At 43.3% G+C, this 19,997-nt stretch overlaps 1 protein-coding gene across 4 annotated transcripts in view; it reads left to right on the top strand.

The window, feature by feature from the left end:
* Positions 1–19,997, top strand: part of ptprsa (protein tyrosine phosphatase receptor type Sa) — a 207,812-nt gene that overhangs the window by 15,352 nt on the left and 172,463 nt on the right. The window contains exon 2 of one of the 4 annotated variants that reach the window (XM_079575486.1): positions 5,839–5,996. The exons of the other annotated variants lie outside the window; for them this stretch is intronic. The gene's annotated coding sequence lies outside the window, so the exon portion shown is untranslated. The remainder of the gene's footprint in view (positions 1–5,838; positions 5,997–19,997) is intronic. 4 annotated transcript variants of the gene reach the window in all.

Below are 19,997 nucleotides of genomic sequence, written 5' to 3'. Positions count from 1 at the left end.
TTTTTTTTGCTGTTGTTGCTGTATATAGTTTTATGGAAGACAGCGACAGGCACTTTGATACATGCCAGTAAAGGCCAGCCAGCTCAGCCTTAGTAATGCAGTGCGTCTCTATGTTGCATCCTCTTTCTGAGTCTATGCCTAATGGCTGATAATGAAGGCGCTTCTTAGCCGACTCTTCCTCCCTTGGACGCACACGCACACACACACACACACACACACACTCATGCACGCTCACTGTGACTGCCCTTCAAAATACCAGGCCTGACATTAATCTTTAAATGACTGTTGCTTCTTCCACCATGACTTTCAATCCATTAGTGCGCTCCCGAGTCTTGGCGATGCGGAGAGATTGCCCGAGAGTTGTGGGTTAGGGGAGGGGCACGCCGAGAGGAGGAGGAGGAGGATGATGTCAATGATACAGGGGAGAACGAGAGGGGCTTGGGGATGGCGTGAGCTATCACCGGTCCGACCATGTAAAGAGGCAATCTGGAAATACCAAGGGGAGAGACACAGAGGACACTGATTAACATGCAGGCGGCGAGGGCTACTGTATGAGTGCGTGGGGTGACATCAGCCCCGTTCTCACGGCGCGTCTGCACAGTCACCGGGGATGACAGTTAAAAGTTTGGCTGCACACAATACTGATGAGTTAGTGATTCGGGGCAAGGGCACGAGTCACAACCAGTCAGGTCGAATGTTGAGAAGGGAAGCCAAAGTCCTTAGGAAGTTCTTCGGAAAGTGTAATCACATTCATCCAGTGTGAGATCAGCGAATGAAACCACTGACGATGGCCTCACTAAACACCAAGCGAGATGTCCGTCGTACTGATGGAGCGCACGACAATGATCCGGATTTGAGACGGGCACAGAAATGTTGGCTGAACACGAGTAGCAGAATTGTGAACTATCTGGTTTGCTCAGTGTCCTTGAATCAAGAGTATGTCCATCCATCCATCCATCCATTTTCTTCCGCTTTATCTGGGGCCGGGTCGCGGGGCAGCAGTCTCAGCAGAGATGCCCAGAATTCCCGATCCACACACACCTCCTCCAGCTGTTCTGGGGGGACCCCGAGGCGACACCAGGCCAGCTCGGAGACATAGTCCCACCAGCGTGTCCTGGGTCTTCCACGAGGCCTTGTCCCACTAGGACATGCCTGGAACACCTCCCGCGAGAGGCGACCAGGAGGCATCCGGAACAGATGCCCTAGCCACCTCAACTGGCTCCTTTCGACGTGAAGGAGCAGCGACTCTACTCCGAGCTCCTCCCGGGTAACTGAGCTCCTCACCCGATCTCGGAGGGTGCGCCCAGCCACCCTGCAAAGGAAACTCATTTCGGCCGCGTGTATTCACGATCTTGTCCTTTCGGTCATTACCCAAATCTCATGACCATAGGTGAGGGTGGGAATGTAGATCGATCGGTAAATCGAGAGCTTTGCCCTCCGACTCAGCTCCCTCTTCACCACGACAGACCAATACAGCGACCGCATCACTGCTGACGCCGCGCCGATCCGTCTGTCGATCTCACGCTCCATCCGTCCCTCACTCGTGAACAAGACCCCGAGATACTTGAACAATCAAGAGTATGTGCGTCAATGTTTTCCTGGGAAATACTGGTTCAGACCTCATTTGTTTCCACTTAAGTACCAATTCACCATTAATTGATGTTACTTAAAAAAGCCCAATCATTTCTGAAGTGGTTCTTTGGTTTGAAAATGGTCAGTGGCGTCACTTTCAAGAATTACCAGTTCAGTCTCTAACCGTTTGCAAGTGTTCGATTTCAAGACTGTCCTCATCCCTCTCCCTTCTCCCTTCTCCCTCCCTCACCCCTGTCCCCATCCCTGGACGTCCTCCTTCTCCCTAGGCCGTCCCCCCACACCCCCCCTCCTCCTCCGTCCCCTCCCCGTCGTGGCTCCCCGGCAGTGAGCTATAGTGACTCTGACATCATTACCCTTGTTGTGACAGGTTTCATTTGGACCCCGTGGACCTATACATCAGCCTGAGTGATAGTGCGGGGCCCGGGGCCAGCAACGTCCCGCCCACTACGGGACAGGCAGGCCCGACCGAGCGCTTCCTAAAAACCTTCCTTTCGACTCGGGCACCGATGGATTTTCTCTTTTCCGCTTACTCTTTATGGCTTGTCAAACTCGATGCCGTCTCAAAACGCTCGCCAATCCGATGCCCCGATGTGAAGTAACAAGCGGAGGCAGTTTCTTGTAAATAAATATCCCCCGGGCCGAAGAGCGGAAGAGAGAGGAGAACGGCAGCGTCGCTCTGTCGCTTGATTGACAGGTTATTTCTTCAAAAGTGTCGCGCAATAATGAATACTCACTGTATCTGCAATTACAGGTACATTAGTGTGATTGATTTGGGCATTTGCACGTCGGTGCTGTTAATGCCGGGGAAACCTTTAACAAACATTTGAAATTGCACGAGTTTATATCACGTTACCACTTAATTGTAATTGCAAAGTGAGTCACGGTTTTTTCACTGTAATTAGCATAGTTTTAGCGCTTTAACCTTGAATTAACTTCTCCCCATTATCACAAAGGAAAGTTGTTTTGCTGCTTGTATGTTCGGGAGCCATGGCAGATGAATCAATTAAAGTTTTGGTGCTGTTGGTAAACTGTAGGTCCTTGTCCAATCAGCAACTGTGAAATGTAATTGGCAATTTTTAACAACAAACACAAACGACGATGTTGATGGCATGGAACTTTTCAAATTAGAATGTTAAAATATAATAATAACAAAGTAAGTGGTTGATTTGTATATAGGAAGAGCCATAGGTCAGTGATGTACACTTTTTCTTTCATATTGGCCATGAAATGATGGACGGCACGGTGGCGCAGCGGTTAGCGCTCGTGCTTCACAGCAAGAAGGTCCCGGGTTCGATTCCCAACTGGACGGGGCCTTTCTGTGTGGAGTTTGCATGTTCTCCCCGTGTCTGCGTAGGTTTCCTCCGGGTACTCCGGTTTCCCCTACCACTAAAAACATGTACAATAGATTCCCCTCTGGGGCCAGGACTCCCCTGAAAAAGAGAGTATTGATCTCAGTGGTACTATCCTGGTTAAGTAAATAAATGTTGTACTTCTTTACTTGCTCAATAAACAACTTATATAATCCTTGGACTCAAGTAATAGTGTATTTCTAATAGGTTACTAGTATAAAACAGTGCCATGGTTTACAATCTGTTGTATCCTTTGGGAAATGTCATTTTTGATCCTTCTTTCAATGCTGCAGTGGCAACCAGTCAGGATCATAGAGTGTGCACAGTGCAATGCCTGGGGACCCATCTCCAGATCTTGATCTAGTTTTGGTTTGGACTACAGATATTATATGGACTACTGCGCAACAGCTCCACCGCCGTGGTCATCGTCTACGGATTTCCCATCAACCAGTGCTCCTCCTGTGACCAAAACAGTGAAGATGGCGGCCGCGACACAACGATCTTTCACCAAAGAAAAAAAAAGAGTGGTGCGCACTGAATGGGTGCTGCTGCCGGATGCTCTCTCATCGAATGCAATTTCTCCATCTGTGAGATCAATAAAGTTCCATCTTATCTTATCTCTTACTGTGGTTTTAGAGACATGTGTCTCTCTTTCTTTGGCTACGTAGTGACAACGTAGTGATAAAGTTTTAATCCTGGCTAATTGTCTCTATGCATAACTTAAAATCATAACAACGCTGCCCAAGAAGTGACTTCCTGTTTCTTTCCATCCATCCATCCATCCATCCATCCATCCATCCATCCATCCATCCATCCATCCATCCATCCATCCATCCATCCATCCATCCAACCATCCATCCATCCATCCATCCATCCATCCATCCATCCATCCATCCATCCATCCATCCATCCATCCATCCATCCATCCATCCATCCATCCATCCATCCATCCATCCATCCAACCATCCATCCATCCATCCATCCATCCATCCATCCATCCATCCATCCATCCATCCATCCATCGTCTTCCACTTGTCCGTTGCCGGGTCGTGGGGGCAGCTGTTGGACCCAGATCACACTGCACCTGCCCCTTGTGGCTCCTCCTGCAGGTGGTGAGTCCACAGAAGGACTGTTTCGATCCAGCACGCCAAAATAAAAGCACACAGCTCGTCTCATTGATTTGTTCAGCAGGTACTTGCAACATTACAAGAATCTAATTGAATACACACATTTTAAGTGTTTTGTTTGTGAATAGTTAGGCAGAAAGAAATAACTAATGAACTGCTGAACTAATTAATAAGATGGTGCTTTCATTTTGGTGTGCTGGATCGAAACAGGAAGTCACTTCTTCGGCGGCGTTGTTATGATTTGAAGTTATGCACATAGTCAATTTAGTCCACACATTTGTAGTAAACATTATACTTTGTTGTTATTTTAAAATCATAATTTAGTACTTTGAGAAAAGAAATTGAAAAGGATGCAGACTTCACCTGGAGGATTAGAATATCGGTCGGTGGGGAGAACTGTTGCATCCAGAAAGACCGCACACTATCTGAGCATCAAACCCCGCACTTTTAGGCTGTGAGGCCAGAACGCCAACCACTCAGGAAACCAGACCTTCGGATTTTGCGGGGCTGTGAAAATAAGGAGTACGAGTTGAAAATGTTCGACCAGAAAATTGCAAAGAGGTGCTTTATAGGCACTGTAGCACTGAATATTTCTCCCATGCTACCGTTAAAAAAGATATTCCCTACCTTTGAGAGGATAGTGCAAATGTGGCTTGAAGTAGCGAGACAATCAAGTCAGCACAAACCAGATCTTCCAGTGTGGTAAATCCACCCTACGTCAACAATACCTCAGACTCTTCACAACCCCATTGATCTGTGGTCATATTAATGTGCGGCTTATGAGCTCAGCCGCATCCTTTGTGGCCAGACAAAAATGAATCCACTCGAGTGTGCGGCTCCTAATGGCCAAACTACCCTGTCCTTTTCACTGCGCTGGACGGGCCTATTGTATTCATTCAGCCACAAAACAGGGCACTCTGATTGACGTGCAAGGGGAGAGCGCTCCTTTGACAGGCGCCTGAGTCTTAGTCAATGCAAAATTGATCTATTTTGGAGATTAAATGGTAGTTGCGGTGTAACTAATGTGATACCAATTGCCGAACGCTGCATCACAATATTATGCCGTGTTCTAACAGGATCGGATTTAGGGAGATGATTTCAATTTTCTCTCGTAATATTGTTTGTATTGCTTGGTTATTGGGATTTGTAGCCTTTTTTTTTTTCCAGCTGTGGAGAATATAATTGCTGCACCTAGAGCTTTTGTGAATCTACCTCCTTAACAATAGTCACATTTCAGGTTGTAATTAACAGTGGTCTAAACACCCATTTTGTTATTAACTCGTTTCTATTTCATTCATCGGGTTTCACCGCTAATTTAATGGGGAACAAGTGCTTTGTTTTAGCTTTATAACAAAACGAGCTAATGTTTATCTGTTGCAGTTAGATCAGTAGCCAATTATTTACAAGAGAAAGTATATAGTTTGTAATAACAAATATGGGAATGTTCATTTGTCTGTCTCTTCAGCCTATAGTTTCAGGGTAACTACGATAACTAACTTTCCTTCCTCTCTCGCTATTATCCCAATTATGCTCATGTGCGTAAAGCCCATTGCTGAATCTGCTCGTCTTAACTCCGGTGCACATCTACCCAAGGTCCACGGATGCAAGCATGGGCATCTTTTTAACCACGTTTTTGCTTTTAGAGGTATCCAGGCACATTCCCTCCTGCATTTGAGCGCACATGTCCTGAGAAATGGCCACACACACTCACACGCACACACACACAGCGCATTAATCATCCTGCTTTTTGAATCCCTTGCCTCTTGTAGTGCTGGTTGAGCTCTGATGGATGACTCGTCGCTCTGTCGGGATTCCATGGGAAAGGCTGTAACCTCTGGACAGGCCCGAGCCCCCTCTGGGACTTCCCCGCTTTCCCTTCAGCCCATACATCTCCCGGCTCGAGCGGCGAGCGTGTGATCACACAAAGGTTGGTGCGAGTGAGCGAGATGTTAAAGCCTCTGTTTTTTTTTTTTCACCTAAATTGCTTTTTGCACATGGGATAAATGGCAATCCCGACAATTTTAGGGTTTATATATATCTTTATTGTTAGTGTTTAAAGGAACCGGCCATCGTTTTTTTTCCATACTGAGATATGTTCTTACCTGAGCTTAGACAAGTTGATGCGTACCTGTCCGGTCTTAGTGCCTGTGCTCAGTCGCTCCAAAAAGACCAAAGATGCTGTCAGCATTTAGCCTCTCCTCCTCTCCTCTATGGGACCAAGCCTGACAACTTCTCACATAACCGTTTTTAAATAGGAAAAAACATAGAAGAGCTTGGTCGCTTCTAACTTCTAACTACCCATTTAGCCCCGTAGAGGAGAGGAGGCGAGGCTAACTGCAACAACTTTGGTCTTTGTGTGTGACTGAGCGCACATGCAAAGACCAGACAGGTACGCATCAACTCATCTAAGCTCAGGTAAGAACATGTCTCAGTATGGAAAAAACAGTGGTCTATTCCTTTGAGTTTCCCTTATGAGAATTTTTAGACATACACATTGCTCCCATTCTAATAAAACCATGAAGCAAGTGTGAGCCTAAATGTTGCGACTTGCACTTTGAATTGACTGGAAAGCGGATCCTGATAAAAGCAGTATCCACAGCAATTGCATTTCCCACTCAAAAACGGACAGAAAATCTATAAGACATAATGCTGAGTGCCCTCTGTTGTTATATGCTCTGTTAGTCAATCAATGTGACTTATTAGAGCCCTTACCTTACAACCAAAGATACATCTGTTTTTCCGGCACACACTTGTTTGCTCCGGGAGAACAAATTGCATTTTTTTTTTTTTTTTTGGGTCCAAATGTGGAAAATCTTCTTCACCGCGCCTGTTTTCAATGAAGTGGTAAAAAGACAATTTACCGAGGCACAAAGGGCACACATTCAGGTTTTTTTTCTTGTCTTTTTTTGTGTGTGCTGATGCTCTCGTCTGACCTTCCCTTGTGGATTCTTTGCACAACCTGTTGCTTGATATTGTCGAGTGATTAATAATGCAGAAAGAGCACTATCTTCCGTGAAGTGGAGGGAAAAGACTGAGGGGAAAAAAAACGACGGGAGAGGTTGTTCTTGTTTTGGAATGGAAGAATGTATTTGTGACAGAGCTGCACATTTGTTTGTCAATGTATGCGTCTGGTGTGTTCGTTTAGATGTTATAATTCTGCTAACCTTGGACCGAGAACCCCTGGCAGTAGTTGTAAACATTAAGTTGTAAATAATAGTGAATAGTTGGAGTTGGGTGTAAACATTTAAGGTATTCCATTTCTTCAAGTGCTTTTTGTGATTAGGTGGAAACTTGCTGATAATAACATATCAGGTGTTGGCAACAAAAGACAATCATTCCTGAGTTCCTGACCCGGTCATTTTTTATTCATGATTGAAAAGATTTCAATGCGACATGAACCAAAATATTACCCCTTTCCATCTTTGCAGCACTTTTAGATTTTCGACCATTTTTGGCTGATGCTTTCTGAAAGGAATGAAATGGCTTCCTGATTTTTGACTACTACTGCGATTACGTCGAAACGCTTTTACACAGTCTCCCTCTGCCTTGTAGGTTTAGCCTCGTCCGCTGTCTGTTGTGGGAGCTTGAGTACACTAAAAGCCTAATGACATTGTGCCTTGCCTTAATTTTAAAGCTAAATGGCCGTTGACGGACGCTTCGGTCGATACGGGCTGACACAATTTATGCTGAGTGTCTGGGTCAACGTGCCCTGAAAGCCAAAGGAACAGCTGTCTGGAGTTTCGAGGTACACATAAAGAATTTTACCCCCAGGATGCTTCAGCCTTGGACATAATTGAGGCTGCCCACTGCCAAGTTGGATCGAGCGCTCCAAAGAGATGCTCAAACGGGGCAGCAGTGTGCGACGCATACCAACCACACGCTGAGTGCCGGGAAGGTAGCGCGGAGTGGCACTTAGTGGAAGTTTGATCATAAAAGTTATCAGAAAGTTGTCAGGGCAGGGTTATGCAAAGGTTATGTCTGGAAAATGTTTGCTGTTAATGTATTAGTGCTCTGCAACAGACTTAGGAATTTGTCTTGTCCTAAATGTATGATAATTGAGCAATGTTGTATTGTAATCTTGAGTTCCCTCATCCAAAACACATGTGGAGTTGTGTTTCGGCGTCATTTGGTAGCATGGTTTAAGCTGAAAGTGAAAGCTTGTTTTGTTGTGTGAATGATGTCAATGTTGTGGAAGCCAAAAGAGTGTTTTTAAGCCCCAGTTATGCACATGCCCACCGAAAAAAGAGAAATTCACCAAACTGAGGGAGGGGTATGTCTTTTTGCTGATCATTTTTATGTAATAGAGCTGGAACATAAGGCAAACAATGGGAGCATGGACTCAAACCTGTGTCTCTGGGGCTAGCTGTGACTGTTATTTACCAGTACTGCATGTAAGGGCTGTCACGATAATTACTACATCGACTCATTGTTCAATAAATAACAGATAAACAATACATTTTTGGGCTCGATATATATCGTCTGTACATTTCTTAGCATTTTTCCCCCCATTTTTCTTTAGAAAAGTTTGATTTTGAACTGAAGCAAATGAAGTTACATTATATTTCGTCTTTATTGCAGCTTGTGGAATTTTAGGACATGGTTATGTGTAACCCGTTCATAAGTAATAACGGTATAATTACACAAAATTGTCCTTTTGTTTACTTGAATTTTGTCCATACCTGGCATTTGATACACTGTGCAGACTTGGTCCTCCAGCCACTTCTTCTATGTTTTCGTTTCTTCTTCGTTGACTTTTGAGATGCCCCTGTATATATTCTGGGTTTGACCCCTGCCTCTTCCCTTTGCAAATCTGATATTGGGAAGAGGTCAGTCATCCATTGTAATCCAATGTTTTAAGAGTCCTTTTGTCAATATTTTGCATTTATTTTCTTCTGGGAACATATTTAATTTGTATTTACGTCGATATTGAGCTTCATCCATACCCCGATGTTTTAATTTACTCATGTGAAGAAATGCGGGGAGATGCTAATATTGTCCATTGTCTTCGCCCCTTTAGTTTGGGCTGGATCTTGTTAGCGGCACTTGCTGATTGTATTTTTGTATATATTTTTTGCCAGAGTAAAAAGGAGACCGCCTCCAAAAGTTACCGCTGTGTCTCGTGGCTTCTTAACACATCCCAAACTGCATAAACTACACAACGCAGAAGTCCACCGGTCACATGCACTTTTAGAACAAAGGAGTTGACCGTATCTAGTATTGTTAGAATCAATAATATCGTTTAGCGCGATACTTTCCTGCCTCAATATGGCAAACTTGTTATCGTGACAGGCCTAACTGTGTGACAAGATGACACTGAAAGACGTGGCTTTGTTTATTCACATAAGGCATATTCACAAAATTGGCGTAATTGGCGATCTTATAGGTAATGTTTGCCAGTGTTAAAGGGGGGGTATTATGCAAAATCGACTTTTTCAAGCTTTCCATCATGTTATTATGTCATTCCCTCATTAAAAACATGCCTGAAGTGTTGCCTTGGCACATTCACGTATTTTTGAGTAATCTGTAAAATCTCTGATGGCAGCCATTTTAGGGATAGGTTTGCCTGAGTCCTCCTAGGAACGCCCCCACCTCCTGGAGACGCCTCCGAGCTTTGGTCACCAGCCGAGTAACCAACCACTGCTCCTCAGCAGAACCCCCTCCCCACTGATGCCACAGACAGCGTGTGGAGGGGGGCGTGTCGGAAAGGGTCAAACGTTCTTAAAGAGACAGAGGCCTATTTCAAGACATTCACTACAGCCATTTTGAGAGAGCAATTTTATACAAGGCAGTTATTCTAATTTACTGCATTTACAGACCGACAGAAGGTTTCGTCATCATTGTAGTGTGATATAGACTGGTGCTATGTGATTGAAAAAAGCATAATACCCCCTCTTTAATATCAAATGGTCCTTCTGATAGATTTTGATCGAGTTTAACTTAAGTTACAAGTTCTCCGATAGAGTGAACAGCAACTATGACTAAGCTTTATTTCGAAAAACGAAGCCTTGCTATAAAACACCAACAATCCCTGTAAGCTATCTGGCTAAATTGTATGCAAAATGCTTAAACAGCCTCTTGCGCGCGGCATTTCCAGCGTGAGTCAGAATGCAAATTGATCATGTTCGCAATACACAACTGAATCAGCCACATGAGTAGGAAGATGGAGGTGTCGGGGTGCTGCCAAACATCCAATCATTCCAAGGTCAGGAAATATTGGTGAACAATGCCATAAAGCCTGCATCCAAACAGCAGCCGGCGCGATATGAAAAAAAAAAAAAAAAATGAAAAAAAAGAAAGAAGTTTGTGTTTTCGGCTCATGTATTTATTTATACTGCCGCTTTTTATGAGTCGTCTTTTCATGATATTGAGACAAATTGCCGCATGGCCCTGAAAGCTACTCTGCTGATTAACTCTTCGCGGATGGCTTTTTATCTGTTGGCATTTGATGTACGACATCTTTGTGAGGGCTACGGTCGAATGCAATCACAGGCCCTTTCATTGCAATGGGGGGAGCCCGTAAGATTGCCGGGCTGCCAGTTCTCGGGGGAGGCCATCTTTCAGAAAATATTGACTTTTGGACAGTGAGCGTTCCGTGTGTTAGCGCTGCTGCGGCTTTGGAGAGAAATTGCAAATGCCTTTGTGTGTGTATGTGTGGCGGGCGGTCGCGTGCCGGCCTGTCTATACTGTGCGCTAATGAATAAAAGGCGGCAGCAGGAGAGCCACCCGAGGGCACAGGTGACCAGGCTTGTAAAAGAAAAGAAAGGAAATTCCGTTTTCCCCCCCCAACGCTTTGAGCGGATCGGCCATCATGGTGCTTTTCCCCCCTCGCACAGATGACAGACTTCACTTGCACATATGACGGACTATGAGCTGAGCTGTGTGTACCTCTCACCTGCCGCCTTCATATCATTCACTTCTCCATTCCAGAGCCAAGCAGACGGGGAACCTATTTCCCACATTATGAACGGCTACACTGCTTTTCACAGCGAGGCAAAAATGCAGCCGAGGTCTAGTGTCTTTGTGATGATGGGTTATTTCCAAGTACAAAGGCAAATAACCTTCTTAAATCACCTTTCGCACATTCTCCCACAAATAGCTCCGTGAACCGCGGTTATCTATTGAAATTAGAGATCTGATTTCTACACTTAAATAGGGCCCATTCAAACCATTGTCCAGTCAATTAAATGCTCATTTCATTCTAGTGAGAGTGTGAATGGAGTTACTATGAAGGTTTTCTTAGTAGTGGTTATTTTGAAAGCACTTTTGGTAAGTTGATCCCAGTGAAGATAGAAAAATACACTTTTTTGTTGTTGCCAATGTTATATGTTCTTGTGAAATGGATGGTCTCACACGCCATATTCACCTGCAGGCTCGAGGTTTGCTTCATTTTCGCATCAGGGCACACACTCTTACATACTGGGGAAACCTGTCATGACCTGTGTGCCGCCAAAGTTCTGCGTCTGGGGACCCTTCTGTAGATTTTGAGGCAGGGCTTGGTCTTTTGATGCAGGAAAATACAAAATAGTCAGTTTGGGCATACAGAACAAAAGCATGACTGTTATTGGGATCTATATGTTCCAAGAAATTCATTTAAAAGAATCGTTCGGGAACAACCCATTTCAATGTTTCTTAACAACGCAGTTACCTAATATTCTTGGGTCAAGACTTAACTCTTAAGTAAACGCTCCTCATTCATCTTCTCCATTTGTCAAGACTTATTGTAGATAATCAGCTTAATTTGCCACAATCATGAAACGACTTAAATGGCTGCGTTCATTCACTTGTGCTGGCTAAAGGTTGTGCACTTTCACCAAAAGTCATGCCTCTGGCCCTTCATGTCCAATGATCCTTTAACCTTGTCATCCACCGTCCCACACCAGTGCTTACCCAGTACAATCAAGTGGCAGCATTCAGGGTCAGAGGGTTAATCTGCTATTAGGCTTTAGGTCAGAATGGGTTCATGCTGGGTCTGTGGCTAAGCTAACAGATGTTATCAGCCTGAAGGGATGAAATTAGTTATGTATTTTATCCATAATAATCCCAATACATTTTTGAAAATGATACGAATATCCATTTAATGATCTACCCTCCAATGGAGCGAATGTAATTAAATGTATTCAAATCCATTCTTAACCATTTAAACATATAGGCTTTATTTAACAGTTCGGTTTGAAAGGGGGTTAAAGAGCAGGGAGCCATTTATGAGCCATTTGAATCAAACTATAATGTGATATTCTCATTTAAGAAATATCTGGTGTAGTGTTTTATTTTTTGTGTGGAATTTTGCTTGTTTCTTCATAGTTATTTTTGCCTCTGAAGGCGTTTGTAGTGGTTCAACCTAAGTTTTTCAACTTTTCACCATAGCAACAGGAAGTTTGCTCCCTCTGCTTGTGTTTCGTATAACTAACTAAATATTGTATTGTATATGTATATGATGCGTTTCAGGCAACTGGTAACTGGAAAATTTCCGACTTCTGACTAGGAAAAGTGCCTTGGAACGTCGCACAAACTCGTAATACGAACTCGGAGACCTCCCGAGAGCTCCGAGTTCGGACGCGAAATGAAGACAGTAATGGCGGCCCCCAGTGGACGCAGCTAATGATACAACTTTAACAAAACCACTGCACCAGTGAAGGGAACACTACTTTTGGTCATAGCCTTCAATATAATGTTTGGAGAGAAACATCCATGTAATGTTAGCATCTTATTAGCTAACTGTTAGCATTAGCCTTTCATTTACATGCAAGTTTAATCACCTGGAACGCTCTGAGGACATAAGTCGTAATTTTCAAGTGGGAATAATACCAGTTACCAAGTCCCTGGAACACGCCATTGCATCCTGCGGCATTTCTTAATTTTAAGTTGTTGTACAAAGAAAAAACAAGGATGAAGTTGTTCAAATTATACAGTTTAAGCTGAGAAGAAAAAAGAAAGCTTGTTCAGCATGCCATTTTAGAAAACTGTCTGAGGCCAACAAAGTGCCAGTGTTAACCATTAGACTGTTGTGCTAAATGTTTGTTCCATTTTTGTTGTTGTCCGGAGTTACTTGTGCATTCCTGCTTTTGACATCACACAACCACAATATTTGCAAACATGTTTTTATTTTAACAGATTTATCTTCAGAATAACAGATATGCGTTCTATATGCAAATCACCGCTGCTGCCCTCTCGCCCAGCCAGTTGGTAAAGCAGAACACTTCTCTTATTTAGTTTGGAAAGGCAAAAGCAGTGTTATCACCACACGGAAGTCTTCACCCTCCGTTTGCATATAAGATGTCTTGTAACCGTAATGATCAAGGTAGTCGAAAGGCCTGAGGACACGCACTGATGACGAGGATTGCGCTTTAATTATTTCAGAATGAACCGCTGCCTGCCCCACAGCATTCAAATTATACCACAATCCTATGCGCACTGAGTTAATAATACAGTAGTTGAGGGGGCAGTTAGGAGCCCACACAACTGCTAATGTAACAAGACAATATATGCACCAATCCTTATTGGAGGTTTTCACTTCACTGGACTGGGTAGAGAAACCGAATCAAATCTATAGTCTAGGAATTTACTGTTGAAGCTTGGCTGGTAAATATTCAACCAGAATCCAGATGTTGAACTCCCCGCTCTGGCCCTTTTTCCCTTTACATCTTGATTTGTGACTGACCCCCTTGGTAATTTTGTTGCACCATGAGTTCCACCTTTCTCAAAAAAAAGTTGAGTCAAAGATGAGTCACTGCAAAAAATAAATAAATAAAAAAGTTTTGGGGCTTCAACAATCGATACAGACGGCATGTTTGGAATTGTCCATATTAATGAATCAATTAATTATTACATTTTTTATGTTGATGTTTTATTGATTTCATCTGCTTTCTTGTAATTTTGTGCAACAGTGAAGCACTTTGAATTGCCTTGCGCATGAATCGTGCTACAAATAAACTTGCCTTTCCATATATGGTCATGTTTGAACCAGTCATATGGGGGAAATAAAGAGAAAGAACTGAACTTTCTCCCATTTCTCCACCACTACTTTAAAAAAAATGCTGAATTATGAATGTAATTTTCTGCTAAGCAAAGAGACAGAGACATGGGGAGGAGCAAAATGGTTCAACGGTCCATAAATACTTACAATACTTTACTTACATAACAAACAGACGAAGCTAACCAGGAAGCTAGTGAAGATAACATTAGCTTCATGCTACGTTAGCTAATGAGCGCCGTTTTCCGCTTCTAATGAACAATTTACTGTGAAAAAACATCTATATGAACCCGATTTTGGCTTGATTTTATTGTTTGTGATAAATATGCTATTAGACTGCCAAAAAATTGTCATCTGTATCTCTTGTATAGGAGGTTTTATTGTTTTATCTTGTAGCACTTTGGTCAACTTGGCGGTTTTTAAAGTGTGTCTTAAATGAATCTGCTGCCACGGGTTTTATCAGTAGCATTTGTCTTAAAAAACGTAGCACCACGCCCCACAGTGTATAAAGAGTAAAATGAAAGTAGTGGTAATCTGTAAAAATCATGGACGAGACAGCTGGTGTCAGTTTTTTTCCCCCCCCCTCTCGTTCGCAGAGACACACTGGGCCACCAACGTACACTAATTCCCGCCTGTGCTATGAGCTTTCTGCCTGAATGACAGTAATTATCGCTTCACTTCTGACGTGCAGACACAAACACTCACTTGATGTCTTTGTTAAAATCAAGTGTGAGCCCCGGCTAGACCTCCCACTCAAAACCTGATTTCCATGTGGCACGAGCTTTTTAGAGGATCTCCCGATACCCATTTACATCGGTCCAGACGCCGGGGAGAATAGAATGAATAGAAAATGTTCAGCTAATAGTATGAGATTTCGGAGTTTCGTCTTTTTATGTACAAATCAGAATATTATGCTTTGACATTTTGGGTTCTGTGTTATATCCGTTGAACTTACTTTTCCACTTTGTAGGAGCAGATGGGCAAATTAATTAGGATCTGGAACTATATGAAAAAATAATAATTTGACTGTTGCTGTAGAGTGGCCCTTCACATATGGTAACACATTGGGTGAAGTGTTGCACTTGGCTCATTCAATTGAGAATCAGTTTGCACTTTTTAGGCACTGAATACATTTTTGTGACCCAGAACAGTGTGTTAGAAAGAAAGAAGAATGTGCTTTTTTTTTTAGCAGAGGCATTGAGACATTTTATTTAAAATATGACATTGACATTTAACAACGGAGAAACTTGATCCGAGATTTGAGCTGTAATTGTAGCCCATTCGGAGTGTCCCATCCCTGGCCCTATTCTAACGTCCGTTGCCCTCTGTAGTTGGGGACACGTCATGTAATTCTCAGATGATGTATGCAGGAAACGCGGGGGGAAAAAAGCCAAGGTCTCGCCCTGTGCTGAGCGCCTGTGTGTGCTCGGGGGTAACAGCCCCAGAGGTAGATCACAATGGAGTAATCCTCTTATCTGTTGCTGCTTCCCTCACCCTCAGATCGCTTTTCCACCCAGTCACTATATCATTTCATATTGAGCTGCTGCTTTCAGACGCTTTGACACAGTTGGAGAATATATTGAAGAAATAACGCAAATATATTGCATTCAGTATTGAACGTATTTTTGACCTTGGAAGGTCCATATAATAGTAGTAATATCAACAACAATGTGTGCAATTGTAAAAGCGGTACTAGCAATTAGCATTAAGCTTTATAATATTACTAGTCATAGTGGTGTTGACAGTTGACAAGGAAGGACATCTGATCAAATCAACATCCTGAATAAACCTGCTTAAAGTAACGTCTACACAGTATTGCACTACGACGTATTATTATGTCCTGGCTTTTACTTGTGTAAATATATGACTTTTACACTAGTAGACATTTTGAGGATCATATTTAGTCCCATGAGAGATGCTGAGTTGTCACAGTTGCTCAAAGGTGTAATTTTATAGCAAATAAAGAGCCAAAGAAAAACCAGAGTACGTCAAATTTAATGATATCTTACATATCCAAGCAATCCACTTCACCTTTGGCTCTGCAACACTTTGCCAACAACTTCTCCAACCTCTACCAAGCTCTCATTCTACACAGGGATTGAACCGCCAATCTTCTGGTCTCAAGGTCCAATATTATTTATTATTCAGGCTTTTTATTTATTGTAGTACACCTTCGAAGGTGCAAGGAAGTGGTTCAAACTGAATGACCGGTCACCAATAGCAACGGGCAAACATGCTGATCTGCACTGGGTTTGACCATGGACAGAACAAGTCTGGTGAAAGATTCTGATTCAAAAACTTTGGTGTGTGAGCTGGCATTTTGAGAGAAGAAGATTTGTAGAAACGGATGAAAGAAAACGCCACAACAGATGTTGTGTTTATGATCAGGATACAACTTTATAACAAAGCTCAAAAAGTGATTGATGATTTTGCAAGTGTAGACTCTCTAAAGATTTCCAATCTACCACCTAAGCCAAAGTCACATGCATTTTTTTTTTCTATTGCTGTTGAGGCTCGTAGTCGTTTCTTACAGGCGGTTTTCTGTATATATCTAAAAACATGGCGTTCCACTGAATGACTGAGCACATAGAGCACAGCTTCCACAGTGTTCTGAGCCGCTCATTGGCACACACCAGCATGTCTCGGTCCAGGCTTGTTGGACGCTTTGTACGAAAAGTTTCCCGCTGTGCGCCGGTGACAAAGACTATTTCTGTCCCCCTTGCTCCCGCTCGCGCACATGTACATTCACGATCACACACATGCAAAGGCCGAGCCACCAGCGGGACATGAGAGCGATGAACTCCCTTCACACAGTGCTAAAGAGGGCTCGGGGGCGATATCCGCACATATCATTAGCATGTCCCCTTTACTGGTGCTGTTTCTGCCTTCGGTCACTAGTTGGCAGCTAGCAAAAGGTCACACAAGACTGTAATGTAAGGCTTGATAGTTGCTGGGTACTCCCATATGATGTGATTCATCTTATCGGCTTGAATTATCATCAGTTCTCACTAGAATCGGATGTGTTACGTTTTGCATGCATATAGCTTTGATGTGAAATAGGGAATATACGGCACCACATCAAAACAAAAAAGTTTATGAAATCCTTGTGTAAATTTCTATTCATTTATTTTTTTCCTCTTTCCTCCCTCCCGCCTCAGCCTGGATGTGACTCTGTCTATCACATAATACAATCTAATACAGGTAGAGGACGTCGGCGCATATTGGTTGTATTGACAAAGGACAAGTGCAGCCCATTTGTCAAAGCCCTTATCAGGAGCATCCCAGAATCGGGCCCAATCAATAACAAAACTAGGCCGCGCGTTGACAGACAGTTCAGCAAAAAATTTGGGCCGCATCAGCTCCTTCTGATGTCTTATTCTGGCAGGGATTGGCCGGATTCAGTAAACCGCTGTCTGGCATTGGGGCATAAATAAACACAAGAGCTCAGCCACAGATTCTTTGAAGGGCCCGTATTGAATTTGGAGACAATGTGGCCAAGATGAAACACTGGCTGATCCGGGAGCTATTAGCGCTAACCTTCAGAGACTTGTTTTTAAGTGCTTTTAACACTCTCACGTTCCTTTCAAGGGGACATATACGTATTGAACTCTAGCGTATATACAACACCTTTAAATAGGCGGCTTAAATGGACCAGTGAGTAGGAGAGATTTGCAGGAAAGTGCAAGTTGATCTTTGATGTCTGCATTTAGCTTAACCAAGATCTCGTCAGACATGTTTCCCTTTGTTTTTTTTGTTGTTTTTTTTAAAATCAATGGTACAGCTATATTTGGGTGACCTACTGGAAGAATTTCAGCATAGTTTCCTCCAGTTCCTCCAATTTGTGGATTAGATCCCGAAAGCCAGCTGAAATATGGAGTGGGGTTCACTATTGGTACTCAGGCCCTGTCATCTACTACAGGCTTACGTGTTTTTTTGATCTATTGGTCAATCTATCTTAAGTACATAAGGACTGTCTTTTCTCTGGATAAGTGGTTCTCAAAGGTGGATTTTTGTTATCACTAGCAATAGAGGTTTTTACTTTCAGCTATGTCTTTATTTTTCAGTTTTGGTCACTTGCCAAGATTATTGATATCTTTGACCATGTACCACGATCATCTATCTATCTATCTATCTATCTATCTATCTATCTATCTATCTATCTATCTATCTATCTATCTATCTATCTATCTATCTATCCATCCATCCATCCATCCATCCATCCATCCATCCATCCATCCATCCATCCATCCATCCATCCATCCATCCATCCATCCATCCATCCATCCATCCATCCATCCATCCATCCATCCATCCATCCATCCATCCATCCATCCATCCATCCATCCATCCATCCATCCATCCATCCATCCATCCATCCATCCATCCATCCATCCATCCATCCATCCATCCATCCATCCACCCACCCGTAGTCATCGTAGTCTCTTCACGGTTTGTCCATTTTTGTGGCCTCCCCAAGGGTTTGAGCTTCCGTTGCTAGGCTCCGCTTGCCGTTTTGAACTCTTCCTTCTATCCAACCTAATGATTACTGCTTGCGGGACAAAAACAACGCCTCTTGGGATAGCCTCTTGCTTTTGAGAAATGAGATTCCCCACGTAATTATCTGTGGACAGTTCTTGTTCCTCTTTGCCCCTTCCATGTCTCTTCCGGGTGAGCTGATAAGTAGGTAAAAGGGTGCAAAGACTGGCTTGTTGGCTGTTCCGCTTGCTGTTGGAGACTGTAAGGTGTGCCAAGTATCACAGCTGTATCCTCCAATCAATGACCCGGCTAGGACCAGGAGCTAGGATCGATGCTGCCCTCTCTGTTCACACTACGGGCTGCTTTATCTCCTCTGTTTCCTGCTATTAGCAATGATAGAGACCCACCAACAATTCGAATTTGCGTGAGTCCCATAGTTGGACAAAATGTATGACAACCTGCAAATTGCACATGCTAAGGTACACACTTTTCCCAATTACTTGGACACATGTGCAAAGGAAATACTGCCAAAACATGTACATTATATAAAACATTGTATTAAAGTAAGAATAGATTTAAATTCTTCTTTCCTAATCCAAGTAGTGATAATAGTTGCACAATCATTCAAGCAGATGGGCGAGCGCTTATTTTCAGTTATCCATTTGGACGACACAAATTGATTGCAAATCACTTGTTTTCTCCGTCTGCCAAGTTTCCCGTGGACGGCTTTCAAATATGTGGGGACTGCACGGCTTTTAAAGAAAAAACGAAACCCCCGGCCTTTTCTCTCTTGTTTTGATCCTTTTTATTAAGAGGTCAGACAAACACACAACTAATTTCCACCCGTTTACTCGGCGCAATCAGATCATGGCTGCCCGAGGAGCGTCCCCGCGAGGAGGAGGAGGAGGACGGCACTTAAATACTGGATGATACTGAGAGATCAACGGTTTGGAGCGTGGTCGTCAGGAGTTCACGTCGGGAGGAGAGGAATAATTCAGGGCTTACGAGGCAAACCAAATGGGAGGTGATGACACCGCGTTACGCTTTCATGTCTGGACTGCTTCAAAATGGCGTCAATCTTGTTACAAGTTTCAGCGTGCGTGTTACAAGAGAAAGCTTGAAATGCTGGATCGTTGCGGCACGAGTCCATAGACTTTTCCTGTGCACACTGTGGTCAGCTCTTGAGTGTTTCAGTGGCGGGGCTGATGGTTCAATCCCTCATCTGGTGCCTCGGTGAATCTTAGTTGTCTAGTTGCTTTTTTCCATCGAAGGCCCATAGATGCAAAGACTCAGCGACTGGTCATTACAGCATCATTAGGCTCATGGACTGTCCCATTTGCAGTGGTCTTTGACTGCACTATACTTGATACAGAAGACCTACTTAGCCAGATAAACATAATCGCTTCAGCACAAGGGATATACCCACCATCCAAAACAGTCACATTTTCTGACCTATAGTTTCAGGCTAACACTTCTTCCTGG

This window comes from Gobius niger, assembly GCF_951799975.1.
Source record: "Gobius niger genome assembly, chromosome: 17".
NCBI classification, from domain to species: Eukaryota; Metazoa; Chordata; class Actinopteri; order Gobiiformes; family Gobiidae; genus Gobius; species Gobius niger.
The sequence above is the reverse complement of the archived record's forward strand: the minus strand, read 5'-3'. Positions and strand labels throughout refer to the sequence as shown.